The sequence below is a fragment of the Psittacula echo genome, assembly GCF_963264785.1.
Source record: "Psittacula echo genome assembly, chromosome: 1".
Taxonomy (NCBI): Eukaryota; Metazoa; Chordata; class Aves; order Psittaciformes; family Psittacidae; genus Psittacula; species Psittacula echo.
In genome coordinates this window covers 137,278,238-137,295,243 of record NC_137735.1, presented here as the reverse complement: position 1 = coordinate 137,295,243, position 17,006 = coordinate 137,278,238, and positions in this window count along the sequence as shown.

Sequence of the window (17,006 nt, the reverse complement as noted above, 5' to 3'; positions counted from 1 at the left end):
CCTTGTCACTGGGCACTGCTGAGCAGTCTGGAGCCATCTCCAGGCTGAGCAGTGCAAGCTCTCTCAGCCTCTCCTTGTATGCCAGATGCTACAAGCCCTTAATTAATGGTAGTTGCCCTTGGCTGGACTTGCTCTGGTCTATGTCTCTCTTGTCCTGGGAAGCCTCAGTATAAGTACTGTCAAGGTCCCAGTGAATGGCAGCACAACCATCTGGTGTATCAACTGCTTCTCCCAGTTCTGTATCTTCTGCAGACTTGCTGAGGGTGCACTCTGTTCCACTGGCCAGGTCTTTAATGTAGCTGCACCTTGGTACAGTGTCACCTCTGGGCTATGTCGTTAGTGATTGGCATCCATATTTTCATTATAGGTAAGTACAGATTAACATCTACCCAAGTTGTTTTAAGGGGCAGGTAGGGATTTTATCCCTGGAATGGTTTAATTTCTGCCTGTAAATATATGGAAATGTAAGAAGAGTTCTTCAAAACGCTTATGGAAAAACATATTTTATTGGAGACATAATATGTGCTGGAATTTATATTGAAATATCTACTACTAAAATATCTACTATTTTAAAATATCTACTACTTAGTAAAGCATAAAATACTATTTAATTTTAAACATGTGCAGCATTTAGAAATTCATTATCTTTCGAAACATGAAGATATTTTAAACTTACTCCATTGTGTAAACAAAATAAAAAGCATGATGTCTTGAAAAAAATCAACATAATTTTATTGATGGCTTTATTTTCTTTTTGTGTCTCAAGCATTGGAATTCCTCAGTTTAGTTGTCAACAGTTCTATGCCTGGAAGCTGGAGAATAAATATAGTTACATTCTAAAAAAGAGGCAGTGTTGAGGGTGAAAGGTCCTGATCTTGCAAGTTCTTGCTTAAATGGAAACTCAATGGGACTACTTGGGTGAGGAGGAATTACTCATCCAGCAGCAGTAACAAAACTAGGCTGAGCTCCTCTACTAAAATGGTAGTAATTCAAACATGGAAAAGATTATTCACTCTCTGATGAAACTGGACAAGCAGGAGTTACAAATCTGTGATTTTTAAAGAAGCGACCACAGCTGAAACCCATTGGAAATCTTTTTTTTTCAAACAGATGAGAACCTCCTGCTAAGTGGTTAGACTGCAGTGATGTCTTAACAATTGAGGGTTTAGAGTTTTTACATTTAATATAGATGAGCTACAGTGATTGCAGGCTTGTTTGGAAGCCAAGTATGTATTAATATCAATATTAACAATGCCTTGGGCTAGACAGAAAGCTTGAAAACATTAATAAAAATCAGTGCATTTTTGGAATTACTTCATTCTGTGGCCTTAAAAAGAGTTTCCTTGGCACAATAAGATGACCTTACCCTTGAACAAAACAGTATTATATGTCAGAAACATCTTTATTTCCTTACGCAGCAGGACAGAAAAGCCACTTTTATTCCAAGCAATCCAGTTTGTAAGTACAAAACCTAAAGAGAATGAACACATCATGACACCACAATACTGATTGCCTGACTCTTGAGATAAGGGTGAGTGCCTAATAGCTGGTTTCCAGACAAAGCCCACTCAGCTAAGAACCAGGGTATGCGTCAAGGAGGTTTTAAAGGGGAACATTACTCACAGCTCAACAGCAACTAAAGAACATTGAAACGGTTTGCAGAACTCTCTCTTCTTTCACTACTCCAAATGAAGGGGGGGGAAAAAATCCCACAAACCCATAAAACTTCTCTGTCCCTTTCCTATCTGGAGTACCACATTCTGGTTGTGTGCACCTCTATGCTGATCTTCAATGAGTTTGCTACAAGAGGCAGCACCCCACTTCCAGGATTCAAGGACAGTCTCATTGATGTGACCAAACCCTGCATGAGGACTCTGCCACACTGGCCAGTTTCAAAGCCATTTGTGGCAAAAAGCATTTACTACAGAGCAAGGTCCATAATTCAGAATCCTTCAGAACATCACAGCTAATGTATTTACAAATAGTAGTTCTCAGCCTGCAAAAGGGCATAAACATTTGAATTGCTGATTCAATTGCCTTTTGTTCTTTTTGTGACATTTCTGATTTTCCCTCTGAAAGATGATGATAATCTACTCACTTTCTACCTTGCTTCTTATCTATTGTTTATGGCAGGTACCATAGCTGTAGGCTGGAGAAGGAAAAAAAATCTCCAGCACAAAGCTCTTTGCTTCTTTGCTCAGCACATCTTAGAATCATAAAATAGTTAGGGTTGGAAAGGACCTTAAGATCATCTAGTTCCAACCCCCCTGCCATGGCCAGGGACACCTCACACTAAACCATGTCACCCAAGGCTCTGTCCAACCTGGCCTTGAACACCGCCAGGGATGGAGCATTCACAACTTCCCTGGGCAACCAATTCCAGCGCCTCACCACCCTAACAATAAAGAATTTCTTCCCTCATGGAGAAGTTAACGGGCATCACAAAAATCCTTTCTACTTTTTCAGTGAACCTGATTCTCCTTCTCCTCCACCTTTTCAACTGGAAAAAACACAGTTCTTTGGACATATCTAGTATCAGTTCTTACATGGGAAACTATGGACCCTTCCCTTTACTATATATAAACCTACTTTTAATCAGTGCTGATTTCCTTCCTTACTTCTGGTTATCTCTGAACCTATTTGTTGTATTTGGAAGAACAGGGCAATTACCTTCTCCAGATCTCAGTGGTTCCCTTTGTTGTTCTTTGTCATGGTCTTGTGAGTAGGTGTGTGCCAATTGACCTTTATGCCGGACTAGCTTGCACTGTTGGATAAAAGGCTAACATTTTATTTCTCAGAAGTATTTTTTGTAAACAATCCATTTCCAATGTAAGACTGTAACTGATTAGTTTGTGTGTGGGAAAGATCAAGGGTCCTGAAAAAATGGAAATGTTATGAGTTTGTGTTAGTTTAAAATCTGTTCTTGGAGCTTGTTGATGACTAAGCAACTAAAAACTGCACCAATCTATCAGAGTTTAGGAGGATAATCCATCAGAAGAGATTCACAAAGAAGTTGTTTTATTTTCCCCATGATTAGCTCGTTTTCTGAGCAAAGTATACCCATATATTACATTAAATAGGTCTTCCACGGTTTATTGTTTATTTGTAGGCTTGGTCTTAAAAGGATAAGCCAATTCCCTGCCAAATGCAGCTCATTTCTCTTTGACCCATTTGACTCATTTCTCTTTAACAGCTGTGACAATCTGTCACAGAGCTTAGTACATACTGATTTATATATTAAAAGTAGCTGGAGGTGGAACAGTCCCATTTGTGGGTTTAGGACCTTAAAACATGGTGTGAAGATTCACCAGATTACTCCCTGTTTTTCAAATTACGACATTACTTTCTAACTTTGCACTTCAGTGAGTTCTCTCAAGAGAGTAATTCTTACCTGGACAAAAATAGCATCCTGAAATGTCCTAATTATCCTCCATGTTACAAGTATGATAACATGACAGCATGGAATCATCAGGCTGAGACCAATAGCAGGCTGTTTGCCATTCTGAGAAGAATTGTTTCTGGCTCAGTACCATATGCCTGATGGTGGCATGTGTCTTCTCGGGAAGGACAAATTGCTCTCCTTCATGTTTGGCAGGCTCCTGCTGGCATGCCAGGGAGGCCTATATTTAGTATTGGTATTGTTTAGCCAACAAGCTGGGAAAATTGTTATGATGATGTGACTAGAGATTTACCAAGGCTGTTTTCCAAGAGCTGAAGAAGATATGCTTGAAGTGGGCCTTGGACTTCCAGCTCTGAATCTTATTGTTCCTGTTTTCTTTGGGTACAGTGCATCCTGCTCCCAAGCCTAGGCCTGTGGTGTTGCAGCTTGAACAAATCATGGCTCATTTACTGTGATTTGGCATTGAGTTCCTATAGAACTGGTTATTTTGATATTCAGCCTGGCACCCAAAACTTTGATCTCCTTGTTCTCTTGAACTCTGACTGCAGTTGCTTCCTTTTCTGCTACCTTGATGATGTGTGCTATCCTGGCTACCCAAAGCACATATGCTCCCAAATGTGTTGAGAGCAGAGATCCAGAGAGCAGAAGCAATTGCTCTCATCAAACCCCTCTTTGCCTGTTTTCTGCAATGGGCACATGGCCTACATACAATTAAAAAAGCTCCTGAGATTGAAGGCAATATGAGCCCTGACACGCACTTGGGGAATTATACCTCCTCTGTTCTTTCCCCTTGTGAAACAGCAATATCAGGAACCTCCCAAAGAAGTGGAAAGATACCATGGAGTTGTCTTACTTCTTATTTATCTTATTTCCACCCTAACTTGGCCACAGGAACATCCACCATTCAACAAGAGCATCCAAGGTTTCTTCTTTCAGAAGGTCATGCTTGTGGGAAGGATGGTTTTGGTTATGTACTGTTTGTATTTAAGTTATATTTTCAACTGGAAATTTACTCTGTACGTAAGCTTTGCAGATATAGCAGTGTTAGCAAGAGTGTGAAAGAAATCACCTCTTGAGGAAAAAAAAGCAAATATCCCAGTATAAACATGATTTTGTTGCATTTATTTAGGCATGTGTGAATAAATGAAGATCCATATGGGACGAACTAAACTAAACAGGCTTGTTATTAACAAAACTTTTCAAGCACATGCTCTGTTCACAACTCAGTTCAAGGCAAAAGATTAAGGAAGACTAATTTCCTCTTCCTTGCTTAAAAAATCCATACAACGATTTGCTTGTGTCTTGCCACACATTCTCATAAGCAAAGGAATTTTTGAGGTATTCTTAAAAACTCAAAATCATGGAATCCTAGAATGGTTTGGTTTGAAAGGAACCTTAAAGCTCATCCAGTTCCAACCCCCTGCCATTGGCAGGGACACCTTTCACTAGACCAGTGTTGCGGTTTAAGCCCAGGCTGTGCATCAGAACCACGAAGTCCACTTCCCCCCCCGACCTTTCTTCCCCCCGCTCCTGGAGGGACGGGGAAGAGAATCAAAAGAATGCAACTCCCACGGGTTGAGATAAGAACAGTTTAATAACTAAGGTATAACACAAATCACTACTGCTACCACCAATAATAATAATGATAAAGGAAATAACAAGGAAGAGAATACAACACCTCACCAACCGGTACCTTGCCCCCACCCCGAAGTGATCCAGCCCTTCCAGGAACTCTCAGTTCTACATCCCGGGCATGATGTGCTGTGGTATGGAATACCTCTTTGGCTAGTTTGGGTCAGGTGTCCTGTCCCTGCTTCCTCCCAGCTTCCCCTCCCCCCTGGCAGAGCAGGAGACTCACAAAGTCCTTGGTCAGGGTAAACATTCTGACCAGCAACTGAAAACATCGCCTTTATCAGTATTATCCCCAGGCCGAAAGTCAAAACCACAGCGCTGCACCAGCTACTCAGAGGCAGAAAAAAATGACTGCTACTGCTAAACCCAGGACAACCAGGTTGCTCAGAAATATAACATAATCCTTTCTTAGGGCATTTAAATCTTTTGTTCCATCTGAAGCAAGCATTACTTTAGGTTATTGTAGCTATAGCCAAAACGCGAAAAATCATCTGTGCTTGGGTTCGCTGTATTGAGCTTTCAATATGCGAAGCAGGAGATTCCCAGGGCTTGCTAATACTGCAGGCATTTTCTCCTAATTTGCTGTTTCAGTACTGCTGCAGCATACTGCACAACTAAGAACAATGACTTCCTTTTTTCCCTGTATGTCCCTTCTGTGTGCATAAAAATTAGGTTGTTCTGTTGATTTAATTTCTTAGATTAAGCCTTCTTCTTAGGTTTCTTGTCACAATTCTGACATTTCCTGTGGAAGTTTTAAGTGATTTGGCACTTTTCATTGTAGTACAATTTATAGCTCATCTTCCAGTTACTTAATAATTCTTAGCATTAGAAAAAACTCACAGCTTTTGCTTGTTTTCAGTAGCTTGGTAAACTGAGGGAAGGTCTTGACAACCTTCATTTGCTTTGATTAGTAGCTGATTTACTATTTTTGTATCTTTCTCAGGTTTCTGTCCATTGGGCCAAGAATAATATAGAAAGCAGGTTGTGTGTGTCTGAAACATCCATCCTGTACACATCTGTTAAATCCCTCAGATGTTTGTTGTTGAACAAATTCACTGCAAATCCCTTATTTCTTGAACAAATTCACTGCAAATCCCTTATCTAGCACACACGGCTACATGATGACTCATGGGTATGAAGATTCTCCAAGTCATAAACTATCTCCAGTCTACTCATCTGCCAGGAAGGTATTTGCTCACATCTTCCAACAGAGCCCTTTTTCAATGTGTAAAGTAGCACTCAGAGAAGTGCAAACCACAAACCAGTTGTTGGAGGATAAGCACACAAGAGTAAGCTAATGCACTCTCTTACTTTTACATGAACACTTCTGATGTTTTTCTTACTGACTTGTTCGTGAGCATTAAGGAAAAGATGCTTTTATTTGAGCAAAACAGTCAAGGAACTAAGTTACAGCAAAAGTTTTTAAACACAGCTCTCAGCTTTCAGGGCCTTGCTATCATTTGGACTGAAAGCAGAATCTAGCAAGAACTTTTCCTATTGAATCTCCACTTCCAGCTGTCCCTTCTTTACAGGCCTTTTTATTCAAGAAAACCATTGAGCACAGATGAATTCCTGGACTTCATCCTGCTGCAAAATTCTGAGACTAGTGGCAGATAACACCTTCCTTTTATTTCTTACACTTACTCATACTCAGTCCAACAAGTCACTATGTGTTAATGTTAGGTGTTGGTAAAAGTGCCAGAAAGCATTTTGCAAGTTGGTTTCTCAATCAAGCAGCCAGGGCTTGAATGGTGCCAACATAGCCCATGTACAGGGGCTGGATGCTTCCACTGGGCTTGGTACTAACATTCGGCTTCCTATGCTAACCCATTCCATGCCAGACAGTAACTTTAGCTTGGTGTAAGTCATAGCATCATAGAATCATAGAATCATAGAATAGTTAGGGTTGGAAAGGACCTTAAGATCATCCAGTTCCAACCCCCCTGCCATGGGCAGGGAAACCTCACACTAAACCATGCCACCCAAGGCCTCATCCAACCTGGCCCTGAACACTGCCAGGGATGGAGCATTCACAACTTCCTTGGGCAACCCATTCCAGTGCCTCACCACCCTCTCAGTAAAGAATTACTTCCTTATATCCAATCTAAACTTCCCCTGTTTAAGTTTTAACCCGTTACCCCTTGTTCTGTCACTACAGTCCTCGATGAATAGTTCGTCCCCATCATCCTTGTAGGCCCCCTTCAGATACTGGAAGGCTGCTATGAGGTCTCCACGCAGCCTTCTCTTCTCCAGACTGAACAGCCCCAACTTTCTCAGCCTCTCTTCATATGGGAGGTGCTCCACTCTCCTGGTCATCCTCGTGGCCTTTGTAAAGCATAGATTTTAGGAAAAACTACATGGCAAATTAACAATAAAGATCTTGCTCCCAGCAGTTGGTAGAGATTAGATGGGATATATAAACATCAACATGTATTGAAGATCTAAGTTTCTACCATTGTACATCTCTGCCCTCACAGCCTAGGAGCTTCATACGGCTCTGTCACAACCTCATTTGCTGTATTGTTGGCTCCCATGTTGTTTGATTGAGACTGAAAAATTGCCGTAGTAATCAACTGTCAGCAGGTAATGGTTTCCTCTGAGTTAAGAAAGGGCAGCCACCAACTTCTGCTGTGCTCTGCTGGGTGCATCAGGCATCACTGTCAAGCTCCTTGAGTCCTGCTTCTGGTGTTTTGAATGAAGGAAACAGTCTCTAAATATGTGGATCGTTCTTGCTGGAGAAGTGCACAGCATTTCCTTATGTGTACATGTGAGAGGCCTCCTGAGTACCTTCTTCAGAGCCACTGAAGTATTTTACTTGTAATGGCGAGATACTCTGTTTCTATAGTCTGTGCTCTAGAGTTAACTTTGTTTCTTCCTTCCCAAAGTCTTTGGTAGCCAAAAATACTTCGCTGTTCTTCAAGTTAACCAGGTCTCCTAAATTTCCCTAAAGAACTGATTGTCCTAAAAGATTCATTATCTCATTGGTGTAATTTTGTTTTTATTTCTAGTAGGCACTGAGAAGTTTGGGGAAATACCTGTTTGTGTTTCTCCAAATGTTGGGGTTTTTTTCAGCCTTCTATAATAGTATTTTCTCTCACATATGTGAGAGAAAATATGTCCTATATGTTTTTTCACTCCATGAATCATTTAAATCATGCCCTTCAGAGATTTGTGAAATTTCTGACATCCACAAATATTTCCTTTCCCTGCTTGAACAGAAATGTTGCTATAGGGATATTTGTGCCCTCCTCTGCACGCACATAGCTCCTCCCTGCTGCCAGCAAGTTGTATACTTCTAGTGGTGTTTAAAGGGTTGTGGTATGCTTTAAAATTTTGGGAGGTCTTGCTGTGAGATCTACTGTATTTAAACTAATCCTGGCAGGTTGTTACTGTCTGTACTGTGGTTTGCACATCTTTTTGACAAAATAGTGCTTTTAAATGTTTTACTGAGATGGAGTTTCATGTTATATTCTCTTGATCTTGTAAACAACACTAACAGATCTTTCTGGTGCTTTATTTTTACCATTGTTGTAAATTAGGACATTACAATTATGATAAAGGCTCTTCCCTGTACCTTTTTATTGGCTTCTCTCTTGTGAACATGATATACTAAAGGGCACCCTCTGAAATATTGCTTTATAAAGAGTACTGGACAAAGCCAACTTGCTTTTCAGTTTGTCCAGATGCTGAAGCCACTAGCTGGATTGATCCCTGTTTTGGATGGGATGCGTACATGCTACCAGCTGGTATAACTGGACTGTGGTGACCCCACATTATTCGGGTTTGTTTGAGTCTTGGTCATCCTGGGGAAGGGCTGTATTTCTGTTACTATTGCATTTGCTATATTAAGATTTCTCCACTTTTCCAGTCAAATGTATATTTACTATAAAGCTCCTTTTCCACTCTGAGCCCAGAGATAATAGTAGTCAGGAGGGTGAATACAAAGCATTAAAGTTGGGAAAGCTTGGTCTTCCAGTGCTTTGCACCTTGAAGCATATACACACAAATAAACCTTTTCCTGATTTACTTTTGCTGTTAGATTCGTGTCCTAAAGGGATTCACAGGAGAATTTTTAGCAAGTTTCTCCCAGTGCAGGTGTTGACAGCATCTCTAGTTACTCTACTTTTGACACTTGGTTCCTTTGCTAGCATTCAGCTGAGCATTTCCTGGCTATAGGAAGGTTGGCACATGTCTAGGGTGACGATGTTTGTCTTCCCAAGTAACCCTTATGTGTGATGGAGCCCTGCTGTCCTGGAGATGGCTGAACATCTGCCTGCCCTTGGGAAGTGGTGAATGAATTCCTGGTTTTGCTTTGCTTGTGCAGCTTTCTCTTTACCTGTTAAACTGCCTTTACCTCAACCCACGAGTTTTCTCACTTTTACCCTTCCAGTTCTCTCCCCCATCCCACCAGGGAAGAGTGAGTGAGAGGCTGTGTGGGGCTGAGTTACTGGTTGGGGTTAAACCATACCAGAAGTGGACAGTCTAGATTTTGAGGCCCAAGCAACAGCAACAAGAGAACAGAAGTGAGGAACTGGGGTGAAGACCCTGAGCAGCAGCAGCAGGGAATGATCATTCACATTATGGTTTTACCTACTCACAAAAGAAAAAAAAAAACCAAAACAACACAAGTTTATGTTTTTTAAATTGTATTTTTATAAACTGTGTTTATTCTCATTGAATAGTCCTGAGAGCCCCAGTACTTGAGGCCTGTGAGGGTAAGTTGTTTTGCATTAACTGAAGACCTCTCTGCATAGGTTGGGTTTTCCCCAGCCTGTGGGTGGCTGATGTTATAAAAAGAACACAGAAATCTCTGCAGCTCATGTAAATCTTTATTGGGAAACATGAGGTAGAAGGAGAACACTTTGTTTTTCTTGGGTGTTCATTGTTCTTTTTCCAAATGCACTTTGTGGACCTGGTATAGAAGAGGAATATGGGCTCCTGTGGGAAAGCAGTCCAACAGAGAGTTAGAGAGCAGAGAAGGAATGGTGGTCCGCTTCTTGGAGGGGTGATGGAGAGTTAGAGGAGACACCATTGGAGCAGCAATGGAGAGGTGTGCATTATGTGCACATCCACAGTTGCGCAGAATAAGACAATTGTGGGGGGACATGGGGACAGAGGCAGAGAAGGAAGTTAAAAAAGTCAACACTAAAAGTATACTTGATGAGTTAGGAGTTCTTTAGTCTCCAATTTGGGCTGAGCGTCTTGTTTGTCAGTGGCATTGAGGACAGCTGGGTCCTTTCTTCTGGTGCTAACAACAGTGTGGAAACAGTCCTCTTGCTCTTTTTAAACATCCTAATGCTACGCATTGTTGCCTGTGTTTAGATGCCTGGTGGGCATATGGAACTCCAGAGAACAGGGTAAACTAAACAAGCCTTTATATAAGGATAAATAAGGATTTTTAAGTCCACACCATTCACTGCAGAGTCCATGTTAGCATTTACAGAAGAAAGCAGGGGTGGAATAAGGAAAGGAGAACAGTGGGAATATATAAAACTCTACGAAAAAGTCCTTCAAGAGGTGCATTCCTCAGATCCTCAGGAGAGACACTCCACTAATGTTGTGTTAACAAATTACAGTTGTGCACAGCAGTTGCATGAACACAATGAAAGGGTCCTTTCAGGAACGTGCCTTATCTGCTGAGGTCTAAACCCTGCTGCTGGTGCTGGCTGTGCACTTGGAGCCCTTGAGGGGGGTGAGTGGTGCCATTTCCCCCTCAGAAGGTCAGGGGTCTGCCTCTCATTTTGCAGAAAAGCTGAGTGATGGAGCAGAATCTGCCATCAAATGGCTCCTAGTCTAGCCTTCAGTACAACACAATACTTAACCCTCACCTGAAGCCCCAGAGCATACAGCTCATCCTGGCACCTAAACCCTGACTTCCACATCCACTTTTGCCAGAGTTGCAGCCACTGGGTCCCCATTGCCCTGGGAAAGATGCAGTTGCACCCTATGGCCTCCTACTCTCCGCAGGGCTGGTGTCCGTCTCCACAGCACCTTCAAGTGTCCAGTCTGGTTAGAAGCCACTCTTTGCCCTTGCTGTGATGTGCTGTTGCAATCACAGATTCCCAAAGATGGCCCTCTGAAAAATTAACATTTAGCTAATTAGCACCTCCCTAAAACACAAGGTCTGCAGCAGCATGAAGAATCATGGCCTGCCTTTGGATGCAGCATCACCTTGAATCGAAAAGTCCCCACCTGGAGTGTTTTGGTTTCAGACTGCTCTACAGCTGCTGAGATCTCTGGGTATTCTTCTCTGCAGACAGGCGGAATTGCTCTTTTATAAAGTTTGGAAAATATATCATATTCTGTGGGAAAGAGGCAGGTTTGTAAAACAGAGAGGCTGTTGTGAACTTCATCAAGATGAGGGATAACTTTGACTGCAGGGAAATCGTTTCACAAGGAGACCTGTTTATCTCACTGAGATGCTTCTTGCAGAGACGTTTGACAGCTGAGCAGAAGAGCTGCCATCCCGCATCAGAGCCAGAGCCTGTCCAGGCCCGTATCCTGTCCCTGACAGAGGCCAGAAGGCTTCAGAAAAAATGCATTTCCATCATGATGAGGAATAATTTCCCCATGTGACGCGTTTAATGCCAGTCCCAGGCACTTGCTGGTTGATTTGGGGAAGAAGCACAAGATTCCTTTGCATTTTTTATTTAATCTCAGGTAATTTTAATGGTAAATATTCTGAGCAAAGTACAGCTCTGGCCATATCTGGAATTGTTAATGAACTCTTTATCATGGAACTCCATTGTGGCAGCAGATTTCTTGGGTTGTTAAGCAGTCATAGCCCTCATAGCTTTTTGCATTATAATTATTCTCGATAAAGGAAGATAAATTCAAAGGCAAAGGAGGATCTGGTACAAAGTCTGAGCTGTAATTTTAACACTGTTTTGTACTATGGGCTATTAACATTTCTATTTTCTTTCTCCTTTCAGGGATCTTGCCTGGTTATTCATCATTACATTAGATTTGAACTTCCTTTGTGCCTCTCTCAATGTTTATCTTCTCAAGAAATGCAGCTTATTGTTTTCCATTTGTTTCTTTATGCACTTAATAAATGGCTTGGTGGTAAACTCTGACCATAGATAGAATGGCTTTGAGAGCACGATCAGCACCTGGAAACTGTGCTAACGCTGAACACCAGAGAGATTGCACTGAAGTGTGGGATGTGCTTGTACTTGCTCGATATAGCTCTTCTGCCATACGCAGGTCTCTTTTGTTAGCTAAAATTAACTGGCATGTGTTTCTGGCCCTGTGCTGCTGCTGTTTCCAAAGTGACAGCCTCTTCTTCTGCATCCCAGGAGATTACCTGAGAAATGGTACTTTTCTAAACACTGCCTCCCTGCCTTCCCCAGCCTGAGGAGGGCTCTTGCCATGTCAGGTGCTGCCGTACACCCTCCAAAATGACAAACCCCCATTCCCAGGGGCAGCAAGGAAAGAGCTTTTCCTGTCAAGTGCCCACTTGCTCATTATCAACTGGCAGAACACCAGCCTCACTCTTGCTGGATATAACACACCCACTGATGCTTGAAACACTACATCCTTCTAACCATCTCCTTGTACCATACTAGAGCGGGTCACCTTTTCTTATCTCTAATATGATGTACAAACCTCACATGGTTATAACCTGTATTTCTGATTTGTCCTTATTATTAATGGAGTAACTGCAGACAAACTGCTTTCTCTTCTCCAGCACAAATCCTATTTCTGTAAACATGCCACCGAGTTTAAAGGTATGTTAGTACTTTTCTGGCTAATTCTGCCTCCAAAATGCTGAGTGGGGTGATTATGGCAGGAACCTGCAAGCTTCCATCCAGGAGAACAGGCAATTTCCGGGGTGCTGTTTCCAACATGCATTGTTTAAGTTGCAATAAGAAGATTCATGACAGCATGGCAGCGTTTCTCAGATACTTCAGTGTCACTGGGGTACTCAAAGGGCCCATCAGCCCCTGCAGGTGGTTTGGTATCCCAGATTTTAATTTCAATAGTTTCTTATTTTCAAGACTACTTAAACTATGTTAGAAAGTCACCAGCGCAGAGTTTGTCACCTACATAATCCCAAAGACTACTCATGCAGATTTGCAGAATGCTACAAGTACACCGTAAAAAAGTTTTATCATGAAAAATACCCTAAAAGTTATAATTTACACTGATATTTTTCTCATCAGTTGTTCATATCTGTATTTCTGTATCATTAGTCCCATTTTAGAGGAAATTATGCTAAATATGTGTTAAATAAGGCTAAATTTATGGGTTCAAACTTAAACAGGGGAAGTTTAGATTGGATATAAGGAAGAAGTTCTTTACTGAGAGGGTGGTGAGGCACTGGAATGGGTTGCCCAGGGAAGCTGTGAATGCTCCATCCCTGGCGGTGTTCAAGGCCAGGTTGGACAGAGCCTTGGGTGACATGGTTTAGTGTGAGGTGTCCCTGCCCATGGCAGGGGGGTTGGAACTGGATGATCTTAAGGTCCTTTCCAACCCTAACTATTCTATGATTCTACATATTCTGCTAATGATAGATTAAATACCTCTAACAAGTGCAACCAGTGTATTCAATGAAGATCTAAATATAATCACGCTGTACACTTTAGCTCTGTTTCAACTTCTCTTCCCACCCTGGAATATGAGTCTGGAGTCTTGGGGACACGCTCATTTCTAACCAGCATCTCAATGATCTTGCTGGGGCCAAAGTATATGTCAAGTTGCAACTGAGTCTGAAACACTGACTCTAAGAATAAATTCAGATTTCCATTGTTAGATGCAGTAGTGATGTGAATTCAGACTACCAAGAAAACAGAATACATCTGAAAGAGAAAGTAGCCATTAAAAGCAATTTTCAAAAAATAGTCATAAAATTGTATAATCACAGAATGTTTGGGTTGGACCCTAAAGACCATTTAATTCCAACCCCCACTGCTACAGGCAGGGACACCTTCCATTAGAACAGGCTGCTCCAAGCCCTGTCCAACCTGGCCTTGGAACACTGCCAGGGATGGGGCAGCCACAGCTTCTCTGGGCAGCGTGTCCTGGTGTCTTCACCACTCCCACAATAAGGACTCTTTTCCTAATGTCTAATCTCAGTCTCCCCTCTGTCAGTTTAAAGCCATTGCCCCTTGTCCTGTCCCTACATGCCCTTGTAAAGAGTCCCTTTCCAGATTTCTTGCAGGCCCCCTTTAGTATTGGAAGGCTGTTCTCCCCTGAGCCTCCTCTTCTCCAGGCTAACAGGAGACAAGGATGATAATGGAGACCTACTCAGAAAATGCAGTCATTTTCTGTCTCTGCATGCTGTGTTAGAGCCTGAGAAAAACACGGTTAGTGACTGATTCACATCTTCTGTTTTCTAGTCCATCTAAACCAGTTGTTCTGAAGGGTTGGTGTGCTTATGCACTGGAAGATGTTAGGCCCAAACATGGGGAAAGTGTGCTTCAGCTTCCTGCTCTGGCAGCGGTGGCTGTGCTAAGGCTCCAGCTTTCAAGGCCTTGGGTATGCAGCCACCACTGAGAAAATGATGGTTGTATCCTCCACGGGGACAGGCAGGGGTGTACTTGTGCCCATCTCCCCACCAGAAAAGCAATTCCATTCCACCTTGAAGCTGGGCTGCTTCAAAAAACATCTCTGCCCTTGGGTCAGGGCTTGCCAGAAAACAAAGTCAGTTGCGGGTGGAGGTTTCCAGAGGCGCACGAAAGCCAACAGATACACAGCCAACTCAGCCCTACGAATGTGACGGTAAGGTGCCTAATAGCTTGTTCTTTAGGTAAAAAGGAGATTTTGGCAGCTACTTCTGATCTCCCAGAAGCCAGGCTGGCAAAACACCCCATGCCCGATATAGAGGGGGTCTTCCATGGAAGACACAAGGCAACTCAGCACTGCCCAGGCAGCTCAGCTGTAGGCTTCATGGGCAAGGAAAGTAATGGAAGTCTGCTAATTAGCTCAGCCCAGAGGTGTTTCAGTTGTCTGTAACAAACACTGCATACAATTCAACATATCACAATGTAAACTGCTGATAAGTCATCAGCCTGAGTTTAGTTAAGGATAAACTGCTTTCCTCTGCATGCAGATCTCTTGTAGACCTTTTCTCTGCAAAAGGAGGCCATTTCCCTTGAAGTCGTGGTTAGCATTTATTTCCCCTTGCTGGAGTTAAATTTAGCAGTAGATCTACTTTTAAAAACTAGAAACTCACTAAAATCTTCAGATTTTTCTTTCTAGAACAAACCAGGAATGGATAAAGTGCTCTCAGAAAGTGGTAATATTCTATTCACATTTTACAATTATAATAATTGCAATTCTAATACTCTAGACTATTGAGATATCTGACATCATACTGAGTTATTAATATGGAACTAAACCAATTTCTCTCAGTGGGACTTCAAATATGATTTCTTACTGAGCTTACATAGTCTTCCAGTAACTGAACAAAAAATATTTGCATGTATTTTGGGCTGAGCTGCTTATTCATGAATGCTAAGCAAACGAACAGAACACGTCAATTTATTTCAGATCTATAAAACGCAAATCTAAAAATATAATTTTACAGACAATATTCACCATTTAGTTTATATTTTAGTATGGTCTTAAACCTACCTTGCGCAGAATAACAATGTAACAGAACAGAACAACAGAATACATTTTAACTTTTTAGATTTCCTTAGCTAGAGTCTGCCACATACAGCAAAAATAGCTGTGCACAGTAACCGACTAAACATCTACACTTCAAGAATAGATTGGCTGCATCTCATAACTGAGACACCAATTACAGTACGTTTATTAAGAATCCTTCAAGAACACAGTCAGTAGTAACAGTGGTAGCAGTACTTAAAATCTGAACAGTTCTGAGACACAATCCAAGCAAACGATAACAGAATTTAAAAGTTCAGTTAATCGTTGATATGCAATGTACAACCCATGTAACACTGCAATGAAAGAAGAAATTACACAGGCACAAGTGCAAAAAAGCAATATTGTAAGCCATCTTCTCTCTTTGGTAAAAATCAATTAGCAGGAAGTATAACACAATAATTCAAGTCAAACACTAATTCGTGCTGTCTGTTTTTTTCCTGCACTACTACAGGTACATTTGATGATTTGCAGGTATCCTACAGTAGAGAACTTAAAATTCTATTTAACACTGCCCATTTTTTCCTCTTTTCAGTTTAAATATTGAAATTCAAGATAAGGGCTTTTTCTTTCATAAATAGCTTCTTCAGTAGTAGAATCTCTTAGGGAATTTAAAAATAAATAGCAAAATATACACAATTTCAAAGATTACATGTAATTCCTTCTAGGTATATCCTGAAAATATATCTCCAAAGAATAAATAACTTTGGGTTTCTCAAATATTTGGTAAAATGGCAATTACTCTTACAAAAGAAGTTTTCTCAGGAATAAGGAAGTACCAATGTGTTTTCTACACGGCTTTTACTACTCAGGTGGAATTTTAGTAACTTTACAGTAAGTATAGAATCCGTAACAGAATATGGACATTCCTCATTAAAAAATACAGTAAAAATACTTTCAAAATGAAACCTTCAAAATTCCAGGTTCAAACCTGAGAAATTTCCAGGTAACTCCAAAGTTCTCCTGGCAGGACAGTCAAGCTCAGTTGTCTATGTCAGGAGGCTACAATAACAGTAAGGTTATCTCCTCTAGTGGTAGAGCCAAAGCTGTTTCTACTGACAACATATTTAAGATCCAAAAAGGACAAAGCGTTAAGGAAGGGACAGAGGAGAAGGGTGTGGGTGAAGAACACTTGAGTGTAAGCCATCCTGAGAAAGAAGTAAACCACCTACAGGGATTTCAAGAGGACTATAGAAAAGGAATAAATTCTTCTGCTTTTGAAGGGCCTGACCCTCATAAGAAATTAATGTCATAGGGGATTTCTATTTGAATTTGCAGGCTGTCATCTTACTCGAGCTCCTCCTTCATATTTATCCAAAATTTTTGCTAAAGAAAACAAGAAAAATGCAGGCCACATCAGCGA